Source organism: Ruditapes philippinarum, unplaced genomic scaffold, assembly GCF_026571515.1.
Source record: "Ruditapes philippinarum isolate M1 unplaced genomic scaffold, ASM2657151v2 ctg329_1_1_1_1, whole genome shotgun sequence".
Taxonomy (NCBI): Eukaryota; Metazoa; Mollusca; class Bivalvia; order Venerida; family Veneridae; genus Ruditapes; species Ruditapes philippinarum.
This window is the reverse complement of record NW_026863962.1, coordinates 113,270-122,959: the sequence shown is the minus strand read 5'-3', so window position 1 is coordinate 122,959 and position 9,690 is coordinate 113,270.

The following is a 9,690-nucleotide window of genomic DNA, read 5'->3' as shown; positions in this document are numbered from 1 at the left end:
ATCAACAATTTTGAAATAAAGTTCTGTTAATTTTTTCTAATTTTGTTACATTTTTAACATAATGTATGGTGACATCGGCTTTCTTTTCCTAAAGAAGCAAAATTTACAAATGATGGCATTTATTTCTGCCTGTTATTCCATTCAGTTATGATTTTCTTTTCATCCGCATTCAGATATAGTCCGGCTACAGTGAAAATTATATTTTATTTTCACTAGTGGTTTATCAGAATATAAACATCTGATATATTACAATAAAACACTGGAAAGCATGAAATAAAATATAAACAATATCTTTCATTTCTAACAATTCTATTTCTATGAGACCTACCAGTTTGCACATATGTAATGAATGCGAAGATATTCTAATTCTTGTAAGATACTTCCTTAAAGTACTTGGTATTATATCAAGATAATTTTCATATACAAAAGAATCTTTAACATGATTATACAGATACAAAACAGGACTGCTCTCTTTACCAGAAAGCCAACTTTGTAAAAAACAATCAATTATCCTTTGCTTAAATATTGGTAAAAATATTTTACTATTTACGGAATCTGGAAAATCCCAAATATCACTAAAACCATGATTACATAATAACAATTTAAGATTTGATAACCAATTTTTCTTACCATTAGTACAGTCTTCAAGAGCAATGCTATATACATTTTTAAGAATGATATTATCTGTCTCAAGCATTTTAAACCAGAATCTTAAAATCTTAACATATCTTGAAATATATAAAAGATAACGTGCTAGTTCACCATACACAGCAACATTACATGAATTAACTTTTACATTTAATATTTTTTTACAAAATTTAAGATGAAGTCTTTCAATTTCCTTTGATTTAGTAAAACCCCAGATTTCAGCAGCGTAATTTAAAATTGAACCAACAAAAGAGTCAAAAAGCTGACATAACACTTTAAATAGGTTTTAATTGATATCTATTACAATTAATCAATAGTACATTTAGAGCTTTATGAGCTTTACCAATCAAATGTTCTTGATTTAGATACTAAAACTACCAGTATAAGTAAATATTGTTCCTAAGTAATTGAAGCTATCGACAATATCTAAATGTTTCCCTTCGTAATAAAATAATTCATTGTTTTTTAAACCTCCACGTCTTCTGAAAACAACAACTTTGGTTTTATCAATATTTACTTCTAAGCTCCATTTTTTACAATAATCATTCAATAACGTCAAACTTCTATTTATACCATCTGGTGTATTGCCTAAAATGACCATATCATCAGCGAACAGTAACAAAATCAAAACAATATCGTTTATAGTCAAACCACTATTTATATCCCTTTGTAAAAATAATTCATAGTCATTTAAAAAGAGGGGAAATAAAATCGCAATCTCCACACAGTGATCTCCCCTTAATTCTTCGGCGTAGATCTCTGCCACCAAGGTCCCAATATATCAGAATTTCTGATATACTATATTTTTTCAAAAATTGTTTTATCTACTGCTTTTATCTATCAGATAAGTTTTCTCTCATTTATTTAACAATGTTTATGAATAAATAAATAAATAATATGAATATTTAGAAATAATTTTAAAAATTATGAGATTATTTTCTACCGAGACGATATTTTGATATTTTATATTTTTTAGCTTTTGAATTTATTGGCTTGCAGCCACGGCTGCAAGCCCATTTGTTTTGGAAAACTTGTTCCGGTTAGGTGGTTTCCTGCTTACATTTGTTAGTGCATGATTGAACGAGAAACCAACTGCAATCGTGCCAATCGCAACTTTTTGGCCCTTTCCTTCACTCTTCGGTTTAATGATTATAGCCGATGTAGTTCCGATTGCAATCGTGACAATTCGGGCGATTCCGTCATACTGCGGAATCAGACGAAGTAATATTACGGAAATCTAAGCTATTTTAGTTACTTCGGTAATCCCAGTTTGTTTATATAAATTATAAAATAGGATTTCTATTTTTACTTGATTTATCGGTTTAAACCGTAATAAATTATAAACGAAATTGTTACGTTTCAATTCTTTTTCAAGTCGCTAAAGTTAGTTTCTTTTATAATTGTTTTTGTCTGTATTAGTTTTGTATGTTAATTGACATATATACCTTATACAATAGAGGATGGTTACGTCTCCAAAGGGTGGTCTTGCTTACCAAATCACAGAGAATATTAGTGCATGATCGAGTTATATTTAGATCTAATGAACGCAGTGAGGTAATCTAAAATTGTATCATAGTTTTGAGACCTTTCTGTTGAAAATGTGTCAGGGTTAAATCGTATACATATACATGCACAGTGCGTTAACTGGAGTGCGGGTATTAGTTACCCGCACTCCAGAGCATGCCCATTGATTGGCTCATTTTTGCTGGGGTTTACATACTGTGACGACAGAGAAAGGGAAAGCGACAGAAATGTCATATTCAGATGTTTGTTCATTGGTTCATATTTGCCGGGGTTTCATATTGTGACAACAGGGAACGTGCTTTTATGTTTGACTATGATACAAAAGAGAAAGAACACCAAAACACTCGGCAATCTGATTAATACTCGGGGGCTACGCCCCCTCGTACAAATCAGATAGCCTCGTGTTTCGGTGCTCTTTCTATTACATAGCCCATGCATATCATTAACCTTACCGTATCTGTGGTTGTGTAACATAGTTGATACATGCTTATTAATTGGTGCCACGTAACGAAGTATTTTAGCGCATTTACTTGTCCATAAAGATGCTATATAAATGAAATTAGCAACTGCCAAAACGATTGATTTCTCTGGAAATGAAATGTTCACAATTGTTTCCTTTTCAGTATGATAGAATAGTTAGTATTTTTATGATTGATTATTTTCTTTACAAGTTTTATACAATAGAGAATAGATTTCAAATTGTTTTGACAAAAAAATATTCGTTTTTACAAAAAAAACAACTAAATAAACACTTTATGAAGGCACAACTGTGCAAGCCTTTCCTTTTAAAAGGAAACTTTATTTTTCGTTATTTTGTATACTTTCGATAATTTTTTAATAAACTATATGGAACGTAGGCACTTAAAGTAAAAATAAAACAGAAAGAGAAAAATAACGTTAGATTTTCTTTGTAACGGTCGATATTTACATTTGAATTTCGACGTTACGTCATGTGACTTTCATCATCATGTGACGTCTTTGAAGGCAGTGATTACAATGGATTTAGCTCAATACAGGATTGGAGCAGTACCTCTAGACGCTTGCAGAAATCAAGATCATAAAATACACAAATATCGTTTTTTTCGCCGAATTTAACATTTTTCCTTGATTATCGCACTTGATTCGGTCTGAAAAGATGAATTAGACCTGTTAAAGTTCATTCCGTTGGGTAAAAAGACAAGATTTTAGCATTTTATCATTCAAGCGCCTTGTCCGGTATTTACCGGAATACGGTATTTAGTGTGGTGCTCCAATCCTTTTTTTAGTCACAGCCGATTACAATTCTGCCAAGGGAGGTAATCACTGTGAGGAGTTTGATAAAATCGGTGAAATTACCTCCCCTTGACGTAGACCTACAGCATTCTGAATAAATCTACCGTGTGTAGAAACATTTTTAGAATAACGAATTTTGAAAACGTTGCTAAAACGTTGTTTGTTATTTTATTTCACTATATAATTTTTCAAGCGAAATACAAATTATTAAAAGTGAAATAAATATAAAACTTGACTCGTTTGCGACATTGAAATAGCGTACTTGATTTTGATTGTTTTGCACGTGCTGTTTGGCGCTACATTGTGACGTCACGTAAACAACACTTAAAACGTCTGTACAGCGTTAACGACTGAATTAAAGATATTGGTGTTCGGATTCAAACAATCAACAAAACAAAAAATAATAATACAAACATGGCATGAAGTAAATAAGGAAGATGACTTATTGAAATTTCAGCATTATAGCTTTGACAAAAATGGCTAGATTAAATAAAGTATTTCTGTTGTCGCTACACATTAGAGTCTGAAAATTTAAAGTACTAGGAAACCTTGAATAATAGTTACTGATATACCTGTGTCTTTCATGTTTAAAATAAGTACATTTAAAAATATAATGAAATTCATCACCTATTTCTTACTGATTACAAAGTGAGCATGTTCTATTTTCTCTTTCAATACCTAAGTAGCGACCTTTCTCTATAGGAATTTTAGAATTGAGACATCTAAATTTACAGAGAACAATTGCTAAATTTCTTGGTAAACATAGTAAATAATGTTCTAATTTAAATTGAGTTTTATATATTCTATAGTTTAAACACTTAGCAGAATCAAAAACATCACTATTCCATACTTGTAAAAACTGATCACGTAATCGTGATTTTATTACATATTTAAAATTATTAAAATTTGCAACATTCTGAGTTATCCAAAAATCAGAACAACCGATATTATTCAAAGTAGATTTTACTTTCTCGATCCACTGACAATGTAAAATACCCTTTTCATGAAGATTATACATAGTGCGGTACAAAGAAGCACACATTTTATCATTTTTATCATTAACTTTTAGATTTTTCAAACAAAATGGCGCCCTCAATGTGAAAATACACAGGGAGATAATAAGAACGGCGAGTGCATTGTTGTAGAATAGTGCACGCTTCGGGCCTTCTTCGTTTATATAGAAAAAATTCCGATAGTGTTAGAATAATAATTTAAATGAAAAAGGGCTAATATTTTTTTTCTGATTTTAATAAAGCTTTTGATAGTCTTGACCATAACTTTATGAAAAAATGCTTATTGAAATTTAAATTTCCTCATCATATTATAAATTGGGTTGGCCTTTTTTTATAAAGATGCTAAATCGTGTATACATAATAATGGTCATCTATCCAGTTTCTTTAAAATAGAAAAAGGCGTTCGACAAGGGTGTCCTTTAACCCCTTACCTATTTATTATTTGTATAGAATTACTCTCAAATGAAGTTACCAAAAATGAAGATATTAAAGGCATTAAGATAGGAAACATTGAACTAAAACAAACACTTTTTGCCGATGATGCATGTTTTATAACTGATGGAGAAAAAAGATCGTTTCTAACACTTATTTCAACACTAAAATTTTTTTCAAATATATCAGGCCTTAAATTGAATAAAGATAAATGTACTGTTTTAAAACTTGGAAGTTTAAGAAATATTCATATCAATTTCTGCAATGACAATAATTTTAACTGGACATCTGAAAAAGCTAGCACGCTCGGTATAACTTTCACTAATAACATAGACGAAATGCTTAATACTAATTTAACACCTTAACTGAAAGAGTTCGATCAATGTTTGCATAAATGGAAACGATGGAAACTAAGTCTTTTTGGAAAAATAACCGTAAAAATAACTTTTGCAATGCCCAAACTTATTTATCCTCTCACAGTTTTACATAACCCAGACCAAGAAATCATAAATAAAATAAACAAGAGGGCCATGATGGCCCTAGACCGCTCACCTGACTTATCAAACTCATCCAAACAATTACCTACTTTCTGACCAAGTCTCATGACAGGTGAGTCAACATGTGACCACTACAGTATTAACAAGGATTATCCATATTTGAGCAGTGCGACCTAGTTTTTTACCCAGGTGACACATATTCAAACTTGACCTAGAAATCATCAAAACAAACTTTCAGACCAATTTCCAGGATACTTGGATCAAAACAGGAGCAACTAGAGTGTTAACAAGATTTTTCTATTTTTAGCTCCGGTGACCTAGTTTCACATGCGATTTCGAACTCATCCAAGCAATTACCTAGACAAGCATCCTGACCAAGTTTGATGATAATTGAGTCGAAAATGTGACCACTAGAATGTTAACAAGGTTTTTCCATATTTGGGCGGTGTGACCTAGTTTTTCATCCAAGATGACCCATGTTCGATCTTGACTTAGAAATCATCAAAACAAACTTTCAGACCAATTAACAGAATATTTGGATCACAACAGTAGCCACTAGAGTGTTAACAAGATTTTTCTATTTTTAGCTCCTGTGACCTAGTTTTTCATCCGAGATGTCCCATGTTCGATTTATTCCCAGCAATGACCTAGACAAGTTTCCTGACCAAGTTTAATGACAATTGAGTCAAAATTGTGACCACTAGAGTGTTAACAAGGTTTTTCTATTTTTAGCTCTGGTGACCTACTTTTTCATCCGAGATGACCCATGTTCGAACTCATCCGAGCTATCACCTAGACAAGCATCTTGATCAAGTTTGATGATGATTGATGCAAAAATGTGACCGCTAGAGTGTTAACAAGGTTTTTCTATTTTTAGCTCCGGTGACCTACTTTTTCATCCGAGATGACCCATGTTCAAACTCATCCGAGCTATCACCTAGACAAACATCTTGACAAAGTTTGATGATGACTGATGCAAAAATGTGACCACTAGAGTGTTAACAAGGTTTTTCTATTTTTAGCTCCGGTGACCTACTTTTTCATCCGAGATGTCCAATGTTCAAACTCATCCGAGCTATCACCTAGACAAGCATCTTGACCAAGTTTGATGATGATTGATGCAAAAATGTGACCGCTAGAGTGTTAACAAGGTTTTTCTATTTTTAGCTCCGGTGACCTACTTTTTCATCCGAGATGACCCATGTTCAAACTCATCCAAGCTATCAGCTAGATAAGCATCCTGACCAAGTTTGATGATGATTGATGCAAAAATGTGACCGCTAGAGTGTTAACAAGGTTTTTCTATTTTTAGCTCCGGTGACCTAGTTTTTCATTCAGCTATTATCTTAACAAGCATCCTGACAAAGTTTGATGATGATTGGGTCAAAAATGTGAGCACTAGAGTGTTCACAAGGTTTTTCTATTTTTAGCTCCTGTGACCTAGTTTTTCGTCAGAGATGAGCCATGTTCGAACTCATCCAAGCAATTGACTAGGCAAGCAATCTGACCAAGTTTGATGAAGATTGGTTCAAAAATGTGACCACTAGAGTGTTCACAAGGTTTTTCTATTTTTAGCTCCGGTAACCTACTTTTTAATCCGAGCTATCACCTAGACAAACATCCTGACCAAGTTTGATGATGATTGGGTCAAAAATGTGACCTCTAGAGTGTTCACAAGGTTTTTCTATTTTTAGCTCTTGTGACCTAGTTTTTCATCCGAGATGAGCAATGTTCGAACTCATCCGAGCTTTCAACTAGATAAGCATCCTGACCAAGTTTGATAATGATTGAGGCAAAAATGCGACCGCTAGAATGTTCACAAGCAATTGTGGACGTACGACGGACGACGGACGGACGGACGACGGACGGACGACTGACGACGGACATTCACCGATCCTAAAAGCTCACCCTGAGCAAGCTCAGGTGAGCTAAAAAGCTCATGTTTAACTTTCTATGGGACAACAAACCAGACAAAATTTCAAGAGATAAGATTATTCAAGATTACCAACATGTGGGGCTTAAAATGTTAGACATTGAAAGTTTTATATATTCCTTAAAATGCTCCTGGGTTAAACGCATTAAATTGCAGCAACATTCAAAATGGGTTAAAGTATATGAAAATATGTTAAATAGATATGGAAAACAAGTCATATTTAAATGTAATCTAAACATAAAAGATATTGAAAATTTACATATTAGATCCAGAGCTGCATTACTGCTACTGGTACTGGTACTGCAGTACGTACTGCAGCAATTTTGCAAGTACTGGTACTGATACTGAATTACTCTTACAAAATTTTGCTACTACTGGTACTGGTACTGCATTACTGTCTTAAAAAGTGGTACTGCTACTGCATTACCCAGTACTTTTGGTTTTAATAAAATTAAAAATAACATCAATTTTACTCATAAAATAAAGCTGTAAATTACATTGACTATATTTTATTTTTGTGAAAAACTAAGTTATCAAATCTAAAGATAATTTGCTGCAATATTCCTTCAAATGTTAACATGGTATTCATTATAAAAAGCACCAAAGACTTTAAGTAAAAATTCAATTAAGATAAACAGTACCTTAAAATATCCTTATTAAAATCTTTTATTACTTTGTATTTACTAGTAAAAGAGCAAATAAACACTAATTAATTTCTTCTATTCTAAAAAATCCCATTTCAAGTGAAAAAAGTGATATTGTTAGCACCATAAAAAGTTGTTATTTACTTTGATATAAATTGAACAGAGGTGTGAAGGTGTGAAAGGCAACAAAAGACTGTTGTGTTTTAAGTTAGGATGTTTGCATTGTATTTATACAGTTAACTGGTTTCTAAACAATAAGATATGACATGAATATATGTTGTAAATATTGTTTGTAAAAAGTATGTTAAAACTATAAAGTTGTAAATATGTTATGTTAACTTTAAAGCAGCACGCCTCCAGATTCATCCTAATTTTCATGAAAATTTTGAAAATGTATTTATAGGTAAAATATTGTTAAATGAACAAAGACAGTACTTGACACATTACAATCAGCACTTAAAACCCACGTAAATTACCAAAAAGAGGTAAAAACTTGCATAAATAGCCCCTACTGCGTAAGTAACGCAGTAGAAATATAGTGATAAATACTACAAAATACAGTCATTAATTGCACATTAGATATAAATTATCACTTGAATCTTTAATTTGTTAACTTTTCTCAAAGTTTTGGTGATTTTTTTCCAAGTTTAATTTTCTTGAAATATTTTGGGTCATCTGGAGGCATGCAGCTTTAAAGTAAATTATGATTTTATTTCTTTGCTGCATAATATTTGCAATTATTTGTTTGACACTGTATTTATTCAAACTTTGATGAATATATAAAAGTAATGGTACTGATACTTAATTACTTCACCAAAAAAAGGACTGGTACTGCAGTACCGAGCTAAAATCTAGTACTGGTACTGGTAATGGTACTGCATAATTTGCCTAGTACTGGTACTGGTACTTAAGTACTACACCCTTAGTACTGATGCAGCTCTAATCTAATTTAGATCTACATTTTTAACAGACGTACTCAGTGCTTGGTCGTATGCAAACTTTAATAAAGAAATAACTGATGTTGGTAAAGAAATTATATGGAACAACACGAATATAAAACTAAGTAACAAACCATTTGTTTTCTGTGAATGGATGGAAAAGGGCGTAATCTTTATCGAACATATATACGATTATAGGGAAAAAACAATTTTATAGCTTTAACAAAATCCAAAACCTTTATGGCATAGCCCAATCAAACTTTTTAAACTATCATCAACTCATAAAATGCATACCAAAAGAATGGAAAATAAAACTAAAATCTGAAGGGATACAATACAAAGCTAATAACTACTTAATTGATAAATTAAAACCGCAAATTAAAACCTGCCGATTTATTTATACTATGCTTATTCAAAAGAAAACAACAACAAACAATCATCAAGAAAACAAATGGGAAGCTGAACTCTCAGGCAACTTTGAAAGGAAAAATATATTCAATCAAATAATAAACATATATATAACGATTGATACCAAACTTCGAAGTTTTCAGTATAAATATCTTATGCGTATTTTGCCAAACAATGAAAAACTCTTTAAATATAATATGGTGGAGTCAATGTTATGCGATTTTTGCAACTCGGCACCAGAATCTAATGTTCATCTATATTGGGAATGCTCAAAAATTCAACCATTTTGGTGTCAAATCAGGATTTTTTACAAACAAAATATTCTACAGACAAAACTTTGGTATCATACGAAACTGTCAGTTTGTGTAATGTGAATATTCA